The following is a 17,923-nucleotide window of genomic DNA, read 5'->3' as shown; positions in this document are numbered from 1 at the left end:
ACCTCGTGATCCACCCTCCTTGGCCTCCCGAAGTGCTGGGATTACAGGCTTGAGCCACCGCGCCTGGCCTTTATTACTTATTCTTATTAAGCACTAGCTTAATACTGCAGAAAGTTTCAAATCACCCTTGATAACCCACTTTCTTTTCTCCTACCTGAATTCTTGATCAAGAGTTTTTGAAGTAAAGACATGCTCTTCTCTATTCTGTATAAAGCTTTATGAAATTAAGGCAAAAGATTGTGTACATCTTGCTGGATAATGCTGCCCAGGGCTCTGGAGATGGTGGCTGCCTGAGCTCCCTTCACTGTCTGGGTCCTGAAAGACTCTTGTTCATGAACTGTCTCTTCACAAAGCAAGTCCACCACTTGCTGGGTTTATCATTCTGACGGTTGAAAACTTTGGAGAGAGATCCAAGATGGCTGATCACTAGCAGCTCGGGATTGTAGCTCCCACTGAAAACGCAAAGAACAAGAGGACGCCACACCTTCACATGAATTCTTGTTGCTCACGCACCAGGAGATTCCCAGCGGAGGAGCCCCACGGGTCGCCAGCGCGACTCTTGTGACCGGCGAGGCGGTTTTGCCAGCGCCTCGGAGCGTAGGTTCTTGGTGCAGAGTCAGAAAGGCAACATCCATCTTAACGCCGCTGATTTGGTCGGCGCAGTGGGTTGCTCAGATTTCGGCGCTGAGAATCAATAAGTTGGACGTCCACTCAGAAACCCAATTACAAAGACGGTAATTATAAAGACCACAGATGGATAAATCTACAATGAAGGGAAGAAAACAGCCAAAAAAGGCTGAGAATACCCAAGATCAGAACGCCTCTCCCTCACCAGGGGATCCCAGTTCCTCATCAGCAACGAAACAAGGCTTGATGGAGAACGAGTGTGTTCCAATTACAGAAGCAGGCTTCAAAACGTGGATAATAAGAAACTCCTGTGAATTAAAAGAACTTATGCTAACACAATATAAAGAAACTAAGAACTTTGAAAAAAGGTTTGACGAAATGTCAACAAGAATACAAAATTTAGAGAGGAAAATAAGTGAATTGATGGAACTAAAAAACACAATACGAGAACTACGTGAAGTATGCACAAGTTTTAACAGCCAAATTGATCAAGCAGAAGAAAGGATATCAGAGGTCGAAGACCAACTCAATGAAATAAAACTAGAAGACAAGATTAGAGAAAAAAGGATAAAAAGGAATGAGCAAAGTCTCCAAGAAATATGGGACTATGTGAAAAGACCTAATCTACGCTTGATAGGTGTACCTGAATGTGACGAAGAGAATGAATCCAAGCTGGAAAATATGCTTCAGGATATTATTCAGGAAAATTTTCCCAACTTAGTAAGGCAGGATAATATTCAGCTCCAGGTAATACAGAGAACACCACAAAGATATTCCTCAAGAAGAGCAACTCCAAGGCACATAATCGTCAGATTCACCAGGGTTGAAATGAAGGAGAAAATACTAAGGGCAGCCAGAGAGAAAGGTCAGGTTACCCACAAAGGGAAGCCTATCAGACTCACAGCAGATCTCTCAGCAGAAACCCTACAAGCCAGAAGAGAGTGGGGACCAATATTCAACATCCTTAAAGAAAAGAACTTTCAACCAAGAATTTTACATCCAGCCAAACTAAGCTTCATAAGTGAAGGAAAAATAAAGTTTTTTGTGAACAAGCAAGCACTCAGAGAATTCATCACCACCAGGCCTGCTTTACAAGAGCTTCTGAAAGAACCACTACACATAGAAAGGAACAAACAGTATCAGCCTTTCTAAAAAATACCAAAAAGTAAAAAACATCAATAAAATGAAGAATTTACATCAACTAATGGGCAAAATAGCCAGCTAATATTAAATGACAGTATTAAACTCACATATATCATTATCAATTCTAAATTTAAATTGACTAAATTCCTCAATTCAAAGACAGGCAATTTGGACAAAAAACTAAAACTGTATGTTGCATCCAGACCCATCTCACATTCAAGGATACACAAAGACTCAAAACAAAGGATGGAGAGAGACTTACCAACCAACCAGAGAGCAAAAATAAATAAATAAAAAGCAGAAGTTACAATTTTTGCCTCTGATAAAATAGTATTTAAAGCAACAAAGATCAAAAGAAGCAAAGAAGGACATTATATAATGATAAAAGAATTAATGCAACAACAAGAAGAGTTAAAGGTCCTAAATATGCACGCACCCAATACAGGAATACCCAGACATACAAGACTTATAAAGAGAGTTAGACTCCCACACAATAATAGTGGGAGACTTCAACATTAATATTAGACAGATCAATGAGACAGAAAATTAATAACGATATCCAGGACTTGAACTCAGATCTGGAACAAGTAAACGTAATTAACATTTATAGAACTCTCCACTTTACACAAAATATACACTCTTATCAGTACCACATCATATCAACTTAGAAGTTTAAACGAAATGTTGGTTGGCTCCTTGTTTGTTACTCTCTTCCCTCATTTTCTTTCATGTCTCCATTATTAAGGACAATTATAGGCATACCCATATTTAGACTGCATTCTAGCCCGGGCAGCAAAGCAATACCCCCATTCTCTCTCCCTCTTCCTCTTTCTCTTTCTTCCTCTTCTTTATTCTTTTTCTAAAAAAAAAAAAAAAAAAAAAAGAATTAATACCAATGCTTCTCAAACTCTTTCAAACAATCTAAGAGGAGGAAACACTTCCTAACTCATTCTATAAGGTCAATGCTTGTCTATTACTAAAGCCAGACAAATATACTGTAAGAAAAAAACTACAGGTGCATATTCCTTATGAACATTGATGCAGAACTCCTCAGTCACATACTAGCAAACAGAATTCAGCAGTACATTAAAAGGATTATATCCAATGGCCAAGTGGAATTTTTCTTTTAGTAAAAATAGAGATGGGAAAAGAAAAAGAAAAAAAAAAGAAAACTTTCTCACCAAGTCTCAGTCCAGTCTCTTGCCTTAGCTGTTGTAAATAGGCTCTTCTCACTTCATCTTCCTATTTGTTTGAAGGTTTGGTATAAATTGCATTAAGCGGAAAACCAGGCTCTTCAGGAATGGGAAAACCAGTGATTCCCAGTGTATACATTTCTTTCTCACCTTGGCTTTTGGAATTGCACTTTTGGAGTTTCGTCAGACACTCAAAAGTGTGGAGAGTTATATATATCAAGGTCCTATCAGCTTCATTCTTAATTTCATAGTTCTTGAAGAAGATATTGACCTTGAAGTAATAGATGGCTTCATCCACAATATCTGTATCTTTTGCCTCTCTGGGGGCAGGTCCTTTGAATTGACTTCTGATAGGTAACAGTGCCATGTTTCCAATGAGTTTGGTGTCAGGATCCATGAGAGAAGAGTGGTAAACCAGCATCTTGGCGGGGCCCGAGTTTCAACCCAGAGGAGCAGGGTCGAGTTAGAGCAGTGCCCACCCAGCTAATTTTTAAAACGTTCTGTAAAGACAAAGTCTCACTGTGTTGCTCAGGCTGGTCTCAAACTCCCGGGCTGAGGCGGTACTCCTACCTCAGCCTTCCAAAGTGCTGGGATTATAGCCATGTGCCATCACGCCTGGCTTTCTTTTCTTTGTGCATCCTTTATCTGGGAAATTGTTTTCAGTTGACTGAGCATCCCCCCTTTTAAAAAAAAATGTATGTATTTGGTCCCTCTTGTGCGGTGCCTTTCTTGGTATGGTTTTTGCCTTTTGGAAAACTCGAAATTGCCCCAGTTTGCCTCCTCTAAAAGTAAACTTTCAATTTCCTTCCACTCCTGCTCCTCCTTCATTTTCTATCTTCAAGACTACATGAAGAAATCTAGAGGAGACTTCTAGCAACCCTGAGACTCCTTAAGAACATAGAAAAAGGTGTCACATATCCACTTTGGGGGGTTTTCTGCCATCTGCATGGAGCCCCAAGAGTTGAGGGGAGGTTTCTCTTGAGTCTAGAGTTCTGTTCTCTTTTGCAGTGAGTTCTCTGGTCTCTTTAGCTTTGGGAGTACCATGGATACCTTTATGTTATTAGAGAACATGATCTTTGGGTGTGCAGTGGCTGAAAGGTCACCGGTGAGGGCTGCAGTTTTGGAGGTGGCTGACAAGGTTTATGGTAAGCGGTAATGACTGCAGGGGGCTACTTGGGGCTACTCATTTCTTTGCATGTTTAGATCAGAAAGGCATGGCTTGGACACCTAGAGGCTATGTGTCTTAGTCCATTCTGCACTGCAGAAATAAAATAATCAGCTGAGGCTGGATAATTTATAAAGAAAATAGGGTTTTTTGGCTTACAGTAAGTTTTGCAGGCTGTTCAAGAAACATTGTACTGGCATCTGCTTCTGGAGGGCCCCAGAAAGCTTCCACTCATGGCAAAAAGTGAAGGGGAGCAGGAGAGAGAAAGGAAGAAAGAGGGAGGGAGGTGTCGGGCTCTTCCACAGTCAGTTCTCTCTGGAACTAAGAGTGAGAACTCACTTCTGAGAGGATGGCACAGAGCCATTCATGAGCGATCCGCCCCAGGATTCCAAACACCTTCTACCAGGCCTCACCTCCAACCTGGGCGATCAGATTTCAACATGAGATTTTGAGGGGACAACTAGCCATTCTATAGTACTATGGAAACACTTGCCACCAAGGGACAAGACTCCCATGGGGCGTGGGCTGATCACAGAGTGGGCTGCATAGTGCTGGCTTGCCCACCAGCCTCAGGGGAACGTCTGTGCAATAAGGTGCACCATGGAAGCATTGCACCCTCCAGTCCCGTGCTATTTCCCTCTCTGGGGGAACGTGAAAAGAGACACAAGGAAGCACATGCTGTTGGAAAAATGGCACTGACAGACGTGCTCCGTGAAGGGTTTCCACAAACTTTCAATTTGCAGAAGACGGCAGTATCTGTGAAACAGATAAATGACAACAGTTGAAGGTTTGTTTAAAGCAAAGTGAAGCAAAATAAAATGAGATCTGAAAGTGAAGGAAAATAACAAAATGAAGCAAAATAAAATGAGGTCTGCTTTTATAGGATTCATGAAAGAAAACCCAGAGGGCTCTGTTCCAGTCACTATTGCTACTAACAACCTACCTTGAAACATAGTGGCATAAAAGAACAAGAATCATTTCATTAGCTGTCAGATCTGTGTTTGGGGCTGAGTTTTGTTGGGGAGCTCCTCCTAGATCCTCATGGTGTCAGCAGAAACAGATTGAAGGCTGAGACTGATGAAACTCTTCTCAATTCTCCCCATTATAGCAAAACTCCGTTTTCTATACTCACTGTCCCTTATTTTCTCAGAGACAGTGTACTCCTTTTAAAATTATTTTTAATGATTCATTTTGAAATAATTCCAAACATAGAGAAAATCTGCCAGAAAGGTAAAAGGACTCCAATCTTCCTCAGTTGTTAGTACAATTAATAATAACAGATTCCCCAGTTACTAGTGCAGCCATTATGGAGAACAGTATGGAACTTCCTTATTCCTTAGAAAACTACAAATAGAGCTACCCATACCCACCGATCCCACTGCTACCCATTTACCCAAAGGAAAGTCAGTACGTTAAAGACAGCTGTGCACCTGTGTTTATTGCAGCACTAATCATAACCTGGATGTGGAATCAACCGAGGTGTCCAATAACAGATCAATGCATAAAGAAAATGTGGTATATTTATACAATGGAATGCTATCCATCCATAAAAAAGCATGAAATCCTGTCATTCATGGCAACATGGATGGAACTGGAGATCATTATGCTAAGTGAAATAAGCCAGGAACAGAAGGTTAAACACCACATGTTCTCACTCATATGTGAAAGCTAGAAAAAGTTGATCTTGTTTGGGCATAGTAGCTCATGCCTGTAATCCCAGCACTTTGGGATGCTGAGGCAGGAGGATCCTTTGAGTCCAGCAGTTCAAGACCAGCCTAGGTAATGTAAAAAGAATCCTGTCTCTATCCAAAAAAAAATATATATATATTATTTCAAAGAAGTAAAAAATATAACAGAGGATACTAGAAGCTGAGAAGGGTATGGGGAAGGAGGGCTAGATAGAGATTTTTTAAAGGATACAAAATTACAGGGAGATAGGACGAATGAGTTTTAGTGTTTCATACCACTGTAGGATGACTGTAGTTACAAATAATATGTAGTTTCAAATAGCAAGAAGGAGGATATTGAATGTCCCAACACAAAAAATGATAAATGTTGGAGATGATGGATCTTCTAATTGCCCTAATCTGAGCACTACATATTATATGTATCAAAACATCACTATTTATCTTATAAATATGTACAATTATTATTCAATTGAAAAAATAAAATTAACATTAAAAAAACTTTTTTTTTTTTTGAGACAGAGTCTTGCTCTGTCACCCAGGATGGAGGACAGTGTTGCAATCTCAGCTCACTGTAACCTCTGCCTCCAGCATTCAAGTGATTCCCCTGCCTCAGCCTCCTGAGTAGCTGGGATTACAGGTGTGCGCCACCATAACCCGGCTAATGTTTGCAGTTTTAGAAGAGATGGGGTTTCACCATGTTGGCCAGGCTAGTCTTGAACTCCTGACTTCAGGTGATCCACCTGCCTTGGTCTCCCAAAGTGCTGGGATTATAGGTGTGAGCCACGGGTGCCCGGCCTTAAAAAACCTTTTGAAAGTTCTGTTTACACTACATTATAGTCTACTAAGTGTGCGATAACATTATGTCTAAAAAAGTACATACATTAATTTAAAAATACTTTATTGCTAAAAAAAAATGCTGCCACAGAGACAAGAAGTGAGCATATGTTGTTGGAAAAATGGTGCTGATAGACTCGATTTATGCAAGGTTGCCACAAACCTCCAATTTGTAAAAATGCAGTACCCATGAAAGGTAATCAAGCAAAGCCTGTATAAGAGAGAAATTAAGTATAAGGACACAAAAACCATTTTAATAGCTATTTCATAATTTTCATAATTATTTTATATTTCATAAACCCATTATTATAAGTCCAAATTTGACTTTTAAAATTTAACAACTGATATATGCCATATTTTTGGTTAAAATTAATAAGGCAAGAAAAACATAACAATGTGATGTTATCCAGCTGTGTTTGTTATGTTTTGATCCTTTAAATAAGATATTCTAATTAGTCTGATTAGACTGATTAGTGTAGCCTGATTTGAATAGTCATGCTCTAGAAAAACTAAGAATGAAAAAAAAGTTTAATTAAGAACAAATTAAGTAGTCATTACTTTGTTGATTCTTGTCTAATTATAATATATAACTGAATCTCTCACCTAAACTTGCTTTCTTTCCTCTCTCTCTCTCTTTCTCTTTCTTTTCCTACTTTTTCTTTTTTTTTTTTTTTGGTAGATACATGGTCTCACTCTGTCACCCAGGCTGGAGTGCAATGGCTCAATCAATAGCTTACTGCAACCGGGCGCTGTGACTCACTCCTGCAATCCCAACATTTTGGGAGGCCAAGGCGGGCAGATCACCTGAGGTCAGAGATGGACACAATCCTGGCTAACATGGTGAAACCCCATCTCTACTAAAAATAGAAAAAATTAGCCGGGCGTGGTGGTACATGCCTGTAATCCCAGCTACTTGGGAGGCTGAGGCAGGAGAATCGCTTGAACCCGGGAGGCGGAGACTGCGGTAAACCGAGATCCTGCTGCTGCACTCCAGCCTGGGCAACAAGAGTGAAACTCTTTCTCAAAAAAAACAAAAACAAAAACAAAAACAAAACAGCTTACTGCAGCCTCAACCTCCTGGGCTGAAGCAATCCTTCTGTCTCAGCCTCCTGAGTAGCTGAGACTATAAGGCACAGGCCACCATGTCTGGCTTAAACTAGCATTTCTAACTAAAGAATTTGTTCATTTGTAAACAACATTAGAAACAAACAAAAATTTTTTTTAATTGAAAAATCATTAGGAGTTAAACATACTTTTGAAAGTTTGACATTGGAAATATCTAAAATCATGAAATATTTAATAGGCTAATATTTTAAAATCTATACTTGAATAAATATCAAGTATATGGACAAATTTGGTAATCCAGAAGTTGATCTAGATAAAAAGATAGGAGATACAATGCCAATATAAAGTTTTTCTATCATTTTATACTGCTTTACTGTTTGTTTTTTTAAAGTTGCTTAATATACATTTTCTCATTGTCCCTTTATAATCTGTATATTGAAAATAATAATTCAAATTCATTTGTCTAATGTTTTGAAATAGGCTTCTCAGCTATTATATTTATCTTATCATTGTTATTACTTTTTTTTTTAGACAGAATTGCACAGGCTGGAGTGCAGTGGTGTGATCTGGGCTCACTGCAACCCCTGCTTCCTAGGTTCAAACAATTCTCCTGCCTCAGCCTCCCAAGTAGCTGGGATTACAGGCACATGCCACTGTGCCTGGCTAATTTTTGTATTTTTAGTAGAGACAGTGTTTTGCCATGTTGGCCAGGCTGGTCTCAAACTCCTGACCACAGGTGATCTGCCTGCCTTGAATCTCCCAAAGTGCTGGGATTATGGGTGTGAACCACCACACCCCGCCATTTATCTTATTATTGAGCGAAATTTACATTCTCATGAAATACTGTTTTAGTTATCTTAGCAGTTTCTGGGACTTTTGATGCATTGATGAGTTTACTCTACTAGCTACACAATGTTGTGACATGCAGTGGTAAAAAGTCAGGGGTAAGGTCCCTGATTGCAAAGCTACTAGTACACTATATATAAGATAATCTTTTTTTGCCAGAGAACCTTATCAATGTAAAAACAAGTTGACCACCAAAACATCTCTGCTATCAACATAGCAACCCTTAATGAAAGATAGCTTTGAGGCATAGCAGTTAGTTAGACAGTAAATATGAGCAACTAAGGACCCCCAGATATACAAGAAACTAAATTGCAAAAAGGAAAATGCTAAGGTAGACAAACAGACAAACTGATTATGGAACATAAAGTGGTAAGTCAGGGTTTTCTAACATATTGATTTGAAATTATTTTCAATTTAAAATGCATATATAGCCATCCTATCTATTGTATGAGAAAGCAAAATTAGGATATTTGTACGCATCCAAGAACTCAGAAAGTATAGCTCCCACACATTCCTTTTTAGGACAAATTTGAGGATATTATTTTAGTGACATGTGTGGACAGCCAAGAGAAAGGAAGTTATGGGATACAGCAAAGATTTAAACTGACCTAGAAGCCTATTAAGAAGAAGACATGTTTCTTTTTCAGTTCAGATAAAAGAAAGGCACTTAGAGGCCAGGCGTGCTGGCTAATGCCTGTAATCCCAGCACTTTGAGAGACTGAGGCGAGTAGATCACTTGAGGTCAGAAGTTTGATCATGCTGACCAACATGGTGAGATCCCTTGTCTTTACTAAAAGTACAAAAATTAGTCAGGTATGGTGGTGCGTGCCTGTAGTCTCAGCTACTCGGGAGGCTGAGGCGGGAGAATCTCTTGAATCCGGTAGGTGAAGGTTGCAGTGAGCCAAGATCATGCCATTATACTCCAGCCTGGCTACCAGAGTGAGACTCCATCTCAAAAACAAAAACAAAACAAACAACAACAAAAAAAGCAAAAGGCACTTAGAAATGCCAAGAAAAACAGAAGGTTGTATAGGATAGTTTTGGATCAAACATGAAACACTCTAAAATGTAAATGTAACATTTTGAGCAATTGATAGTGTTTTAGAAGAGAATACTTTTTGCCTTTGATTCTGGAACTTCTTTCAGTTGACACTGGAGTGCTGACATTGACCATGCAGAGGAGGAAACAGAATCTTAGTATATTTTTTAAAACCTCTATGGTTAATAATACCTACATATTATAATAATGTGCATGCTATTTAACGGATTTCAACTTTAAAAATCAACCAATAGACAATTCACTGAAGACTTAATATTGGAACCTAAGTTGAGAGGTGATAGTTGCAGAAGAATCGTATATCCTGGAGAGGCAAGAAATATTGTGTAAAGTTAATGGATCATGAAATAAAAGCTTAAGTGTTTTATTTCAAGTTCTGAAGGTTTTTTAAAAAAGAAAAAGACATAAATAAAATAACAATAAAAATTGAGAGGAGAAAGGCAGTAGTATGGGTTAAATCCTCATCTTTTAGAGCAGGGACTTGTTAGATGTTACCTATCTAATCTAAAAATAACGGTATGGAAATATACTATTTAGAATCCTGAAGGTAACAACCAAGAGAACAAAATATAGAAAAATGATTGCGTATGAGAGTAGGCCTAGGGTGGGAAGGAGACATAGACTTTTCACCACAAACCCTACCATGCTCTGATTTTTTTACTCTTTATTTCTTTCATTGCTCATCAGCTGACTTTAAGCTGTACTCTGGGTTTTTTAAAAAGTAATTTACATATATCATGTTGATAAAAATTTTTTTAAATGAGAAAAAATTTAGATTGAAATGCATTTGCATGATGCCATCAAAAATAGACCAAAGCAGCTATTTCAAATGCTTGCAATTTTGGGTGTAAAAAAACCTGGTTGGCTTATTTTTGTCGTTTTTCAGTTTTGTTTCCAAATGAGGAGCTAGAAAAGATCTCAAACTGTGATTGGTGCTGTCGGTTGACATTTGTTCAGAAATCATACATTGTGAGTAGGGAGCTTCTTTTCTTTGTAAGTAAAAAGCCAAACCAATTTTTTTTAACTATACTGAAAAAGCCAAATTGATTTTTAAAAACTATACTGTATTTTCTTTGTTAACATTGATGTTTGAAGAACCAGAGCTAGTTTGATATGCTATGTGAGAATTGTGACCTGATAAATATATGGTGTAGATCTAGTGAAAATATCTTGACAGGAACTTGAAAAATTATCATTTTTGTGTTCCTTGTTAAATTATAATTGAACAAACCATTCCTTATGCTTCCCAATTTTTTAAAAGTCGTGGTCCAATATATATAACGTAAAATTTACCATTTTAACCATTTTTAAATGTACAGATAGTGGCATTAAGTACATTCACATTCTTGTACTACCATCACCACCAGACATTGCCAGAACTTTTCCATCTTCCCCAGCTGAAACTCTCACCCATTAAGTAACTTCCTACTGCCCATGCTTCACCCACTGGGACCACCACTCTGCTTTCTGTCTCTACAAACTTGACTACTCTAGGTATTCGATGTAAGTGGAATTATACAACGTTTGTCTTTTTGTATCTGGCTTATTTCACCTAGCATCAAGTTTCATTTATGTTGTAACATGTCAGAGTTTTATTCCTTTTATAAACCTTTTCGTGATATGTATATGGTCCTTTATATTTATCCATTCATTAACGAACATTTGGGTTATTTCCACCTTTTGGCTATTGTGAATAATGCTGCTGTGAACACTGATGTATAAATGTCTGTTTGGGTTTCTGCATTAAATTATTTTGGGTATATACCTAGAAGTGGAATTGCTGGATCATATGGTAATTCTATGTTTGACTTTCCTTTTTGAGGCAGAGTTTCACTCTTGTCACCTAGGCTGGAGTACAATGGCGCAATCTCAGCTCACAGCAACCTCTGCCTCCCAGGTTCAGGCAATTCTCCTGCCTCAGCCTTCTGAGAAGCTAGGATTATAGTCACGTACCACCATGCCCCACTAATTTTGCATTTTTAGTAGAGATGGGATTTCGCCATGTTGGCTAGGCTGATCTCAAACTCCTGACCTCAGGTGATCTGCCCGCCTTGGCCTCCCAAAGTGCTGGGATTACAGGCATGAGCCACTGCCCCCTGTTTGACTTTTTGAGCAACCAACATTTTGTTTCCGATGGTGGGTGCACCACTTTACGTTCCCACCACCAATGCAGAAGGATTCCAACTCTCCACATCCTCACCAACACTTGTTATTTTCTGTATTTAAACAAAAAGAATAGTCATCTTAATGAGTGTGGACCAGTATCTAATTTGGTTTTGTTTTGCATTTCCCTAATGATGAGTCCTGTGCTTATTGGCCATTTGTTTTTTGTTTCTGTTTTTGTTTTGTTTTTTGAGACAGAGTCTCGCTTTTTTGCCCAGGCTGGAGTTCAGTGGCTTGATCTTGGCTCACTGCAACCTCTGCCTCCTGGGTTCCAGCCATTCTTGTCTCTTAGCCTCCTGAGTAGCAGGGATTACAGGTGCCTGCCACCACACCCAACTAATTTTTGTATTTTTAGTAAAGACGGGGTTTTACCATGTTGGCTAGGCTGGTCTTGAACCCCTGACCTCAAGTGATCCACCCACCTCAGCCTGCCAAATTGCTGGGATTACAGGTGTGTGCCGTTGTGCCTGACATTTATTGGCCATTTGTATATCTTCTTTGGAGAAATGACTGTTCAAGTCCTTTGATCATTTTTTAAATTGGGGTTGTTTGGGGTTTTCTGTTGTTCTTGAGTTGTAGGAGTTCTTTACATATTCTCGATGTTCATCTTACAGCAGATACCTTACTTGAAAATATATTTTTCTATATGGTGAGTTGCCTTTTCACTCTGCTTCCCACTTTGAGCAGTAGGGTTTTGTCATTGTTTTTTGCTTGTTTTTGAGAAAGGGTCTCACTCTTTTGACCAGCCTAGAGTGCAGAGGTGTGATAATGACCCACTGCAGCCTCCAGATGATCCTCCTACCTCAGCCTCTCAAGTAGCTGGGACTACAGGTGTGCACCACCATGCCCAGCCTATTTCTCTATATTTTGTAGAGATGGGGTTTCACCATGTTCCCTAGGCTGGGAGGAGTAGCTTTATTTAAACTAAATTAAACCTTATAAGATTAAGGGTAAAACAATGAAGAACGATATAATAGTCCATACACCAAATAAGCCCACCAATAGGAATAACTAATATGTGAGCTGATTTGTCTTATCCAATTATCAGATAGGCATTTGGTGGCCCTCAAACTTTCTGTTTTAAGGTGGAAATTTTTTAAAAAACTAATTATTGCATTATTTTTAACAGTTGGGGCTGGGTGCAATGGCTCATGCTTGTAAACCCATTGCTGTGGGAGGCTAATGTGGAAGGACCAGTTCAGGCCAGGAGTTTGAGACCAGCCTGGGCAACCTAGCAAAACCCTGTTTCTCAAAAAAAAAAAAAAAAAAAAAAAAAATTTAAGTTAGCCAGGTATAGCAACGTGCGCCTATAGTCCCAGCCACTAGGGATGCTGAGGTGTAAGGATTGCTTGATGCTAGGAGTTTGAGGCTACAGTGAGCTATGATTGTGCTACTGCACTCCAGCCTAGGGGAGAGAGTGAGACTGTATCTTTTAAAAACATTGAAATAGAAACAATGAGCATTCTATTCTCTATCAAAGTGTACCCCCTTTACCCCTCAGCTGGGAAAAGCTGCACTGCTCCAATAAACTTGATTGCCAAGTCACTGCTTTGAAATTATCCCAGGATTCACCAGGAGCCCTCTTTTTAGGACTGGGAAATTCTGCTCTAGAATTCTCATGCTTCCTCCTTTCCCTGTCAGTCCCTTTTTTCTTTACCTCCATGGGATAAGCCATTCCCCCTGGATAGCTCTATCACCCCTATGGTGGGGAGGAGAATTTGAAATTCAGTTTTACAATAATCAATCTTAAATAATGAAATTCAGAAAATAAGATTAAAGTGTAGAGTTTACTCCAGTGCAAAGCTTGAGGATGCTCACCTGGCAAATGCAGACTCCAGATGAATAAGGTCAGCATTTTAAAGTGGAGAAGTTGGCTGGGCATGGTGGCTCGTGTCTGTAATCCCAAGGCTTTGGGAGGCCAATGTGGAAGGACCACTTGAGGCCAAGAGTTTGAGACCAGCCTGGGCAGCATAGTGAGACCCCAATACTAAAAAAAGGAAAAAAATTTAGGCAAGCATGATGGCACATGCTTGTGGTCCCAACAGCTACTCAGAGGGCTGACCCAGGAGGATCACCTGAGTTCAAGGTTAGAGTGAGCTATGATGGCACCACTGCACTCCAACCTGGGTGACAAAGTGAGACCCTGTTTCTAAAATAAACAAATAAAGTGGAGAAGTTAATGTCTCTTTTATATAGACAGAGACAGAGAAGTTTTAGCAGGATTTTAACTTTCTTTTTTTTTTTTTTTTTTTGAGACAGAGTTTGCTCTGGTGCCCAGGCTGGAGTGCAGTAGCATGATCTCGGCTCACTGCAACCTCTGTCTCCCCGGTTAAAGCAATTCTTGTGCCTCAGGCTCCCAAGTAACTGGGATTATAGGCAAGCACCACCACGTCCTGGTAATTTTTATATTTTTAGTAAAGATGGGGTTTTACTATGTTGGCCAGGCTGGTCTTGAACTCCTGATAGGTGATCCTCCTGTCTCAGCCTCCTAAAGTGCTGGGATTACAGGCATGAGCCCCTGCACCGGGCCTGATTATAGTATTTTTTTATACAAGACCAAAGCATATATTACAGCAATTTGATTACAGATTACTACATTCCAAGGAAAATGATTTATCTGTGAGGAGGGATAATGGTCTGAGGGGCCCTTATTCTGGTGCTGCCTGGCCTTCCTAATTATGTACAGGGGAAAAAAAAAGGCAGAAGTTGCAGCTGCATGGCACATGACTTAGGCCACAGCGCCACATTCCTCTCAAGGCTCAGAATAATTTAAGGTTCTAATAGCTTTAAGTTTGAATGATTTAATTTCACACAATTAAAAAAATGACAACAGCCCTTTTGCCAAGAGAATTACACTTTGCGAAATCCCCTCTTTGCTAACTTTAGAAAAATTCAAATCTTGACTCAGTCTCTGGCTCACAGGGCCTTCTATCCGAAAGGCAAGCCAAGGCACTTGTGTGGCCAGGAAAACGGAGCCGGGACCATGAAAGACACATCTGCTCAGCTTCCTGCCTTTGTCCCCGCTCCAACATTCACGGTGTTGTCATACTTCATTAACTTATAAAAGCTAACTAACTACTAAGGAAATTAAATGCCGGCCTAGGAAAAACAAATTGCCAGTTACTTTGACATCTGAAGTTGTTTCAAAGTTCTGCGGAAGAAAAGCCCAACTGTGATCTTAGGAAAATTTTAAGAAACATAATTTTCAAAGGTGATAATTATTTTTCAAGAATATTGCTGACCATTGACATCTGAAATAAGCTTTTGGGTTTTTTTTTTTGTTTTTTTTTTTTGTGCTTTGCCTTTCACAAAGATTATTTTGACATTTTTGCTTCTGGGAATTTCTTGGCAACACATATAAAAGCATTAAACTGTATGAAGTTGACATTCTAAGCATTTGAAGTTTGTGTTTGATTCCTTCAAAACAGAGAGCAAATGACATAAAAGGGAAGAGGAAGGCCATTTAACATCATTAAAACTTCTTTGAAAGTTCAATAGGCTTGTGCTATGGAAAACTAAAATGAAACAAAAATATTTTTCAAAATGATGGAATTTGGAGATTTCAACTCAACTTTACCTAATCTCTACTTTGCAGAGATGTAGGTGCTGAGGACATGCAGGTTGCTCCCCCAGGACATGGGCTGGTTAGTAGCAAAGGAGGTTTTAGAGGCCAGCTCCAGCAGGCCACTGCATGTCTGGGCCAGTGGCCTCACTGGAGGCCTCACTCTCCCTGGTCCTCTCCCCATCCTTTCCTTTTCTGAGACAGTGGCTAGCTCTATCATCCAGGCTGGAGTGCAGTGGTAAGATCTCGGCTCACTGCAACCTCTGCTCCCCAGGTTCAAGCGATTCCCCTGCCTCAGCCTCTCCAGTAGCTGGGAAATGCTGCCACGCCCAGCTAATTTTTGTATTTTTAGTAGAGATGGGACTTCACCATGTTAGCCAGGCTGGTCTCAAACTCTTGACCTCGCTTGATCTGCCTGGCATTGGATTCCTGAAGTGCTGGGATTACAAGCATGAGCCACCGTGCCTCGGCCACCTTTCTTTTTGGACAGGGTCTCACTCTGTGGCCCAGGCTGAGGTGCAGCAGCACAGTCCTGGCTCACTGCAACCTCTGACTCCAGGGTTCAAGCAATTCTCCTGTGATTACAGGGGCACGCCAGCCCACCCCCTGCTAATTTTTGTATTTTTAGCAGAGATGGGGGTCTCACTATATTGTCCAGGCTGGTCTCAAACCCCTGGCCTCAGGTGATCTGCCCACCTAGGCCTCCCAAAGTGCTGGAATTATAGGGGTAAGCCACTGTGCCCAGTGGAGGCTTCTGCTAGTTGTGAAAGATAGGCAACTCCTTCAGGGGAATCGCTTGAATCAAGTGATTGTACCACTGCACTCCAGCCTGGCGACAGAGCGAGATTCCATCTCAAAAAAAAAAAAAAAAAAAAAAAAATCCAAGATGGCTCTACATCTAGTGATGTGGGATGCTGTAGTCTATTAAGGGAAAAAGCAAGTCACAGAAAAATAACAGGATTCCATTTACAGTTTTTAAAAATTATATATCTGTCTGTATACATGGTTTTAAAAAAATAAATGGAATCATACTATCAACCTAAAGAGGAAACTCAGACAGACTTGGAAACAAATGAGCTCATTTGGGACTATGCAAGGGGTTGCAATCAAGTCAGTGTGTGCTATGATGGTTCATAGGCATTTAAGGGTGAGAGGCTGTCATGGAAAGGGAAAATCGTTTAAAAGACAAAGAGAAGTCCATGCACGCTGCTTTGAAACAAGGCTGGAATGTCACAGAAGCTCACTGCAGGAGTTGGCGTCTGTTTGTCGGTGGAGGCAGCCATTGCCAGGTCACTATCCCATGCTGGTGGCGAATCTGGAATACCGCATCCTCAAGAAGTCCTTGCAACAAGTCCTGATGCTGGTCTACATGCAGGAACGTCATGAGATAGGTCCAGCGGCGAGCATGTGGGTGTGAGGGCTATTTCATGGCCTCCCAGCAACTCCATTTTGCTAGAGTTTATAGTTTGACCTAAGTGACTCCATTTCAGTATAAGAAGCTTTCATAATACACCTCACCACATATATATGTAGCCCCCCACCCACCTTTTTTTTTTTTTTTTTTTGAGACAGTCTCACTCACTCGCCCAGGCTGGAGTCCACTGGCATGATCTCGGCTCACTGGACTCAAATAAACCTCCACCTCCAGGGTTCAAGTGATTCTCCTGCCTCAGCCTCCCAAGTTACTGGACTCACAGGTGCCTGCCACCATGCCTGGATAATTTTTGTATTTTTCGTAGAGACGGGTGTTTCACCATATTGGCCAGGCTGGTCTTGAATTCCTGCCCTCTAATGATCCGCCCACCTTTGTCTCCCCAACTGCTGTGATTACAGGCTTCTTTCCACCCCCAAGGCAAGCCAAGCCCATCTCACTGTGCTCTGCTGGGGAATGCTGCTCTGCCCTGGGACCTCCCTGTTTCCAGGGAGTGGGGCTGCCCTCACAGCTGTGCAGGGTTGGCTGAGGCTGGGCCCCCTTCCTCCTGACCACTGCAGCCCTCGGGGCTTCCAAGACAGAGGCCGTTACACAAGGAAATAAAGGCATAGAAGAGTCAACATCCTTGCTAACTCAGAATGGCTCCTGAGCTGCAAAAGGTAGGTCCTAAAGCTGGGACTGATCCCTGGGAGGGAGGCCTCTGGGTGCCCTGGCTTTTGTCTGAGCAACTCCCCTCTCCTCCTCACTGTCGCCAAAGCTGCCACTTGCAGCGACAGCCGCCTGCCTCTAGGCTGCCCCCTCCTCCTCTGCAGACTTGTGCTTGAGTCTCCCTCTCTTCCTGAGGTATCTACGGAACTTTGTAAAATTGAGCCTCCTTTTCCCTTCTAGAAATTCTCCAGCATAAAATCTGTGCTCTTGGGGAGTGAGGAGGAGAAGTCTTCCTAGGAGTGCAGGGGTGGGGTGGAGGGGAGCTGGGGCGGGAGGTCTTCCATCTGTTGAATCTATAAATACTCTGAGAGATGTCTGGGAGGGAAAGGAGATGGGAAGGTGTGATGAAGGGGCTTTTGCTTTTTGCTCCATGTATTTCTGCCTTGCTGCATTTTTTTTTTTTAACAATCAGCATGAATTCATGCTTTACTTGTGTAATG

General features: G+C 40.7%; 1 pseudogene; it reads right to left on the bottom strand.

Annotated features, from left to right (window-relative positions):
* Positions 1 to 73: 73 nt before the first annotated feature.
* LOC120361667 (actin-related protein 2/3 complex subunit 3-like) lies at positions 74 to 3,407 on the bottom strand (annotated as a pseudogene).
* Between the last annotated feature and the right edge of the window lie 14,516 nt (positions 3,408 to 17,923).

Source organism: Saimiri boliviensis, chromosome 13, assembly GCF_048565385.1.
Source record: "Saimiri boliviensis isolate mSaiBol1 chromosome 13, mSaiBol1.pri, whole genome shotgun sequence".
Classification (NCBI taxonomy): Eukaryota; Metazoa; Chordata; class Mammalia; order Primates; family Cebidae; genus Saimiri; species Saimiri boliviensis.
This window is presented reverse-complemented; position numbering and strand designations above follow the sequence as displayed.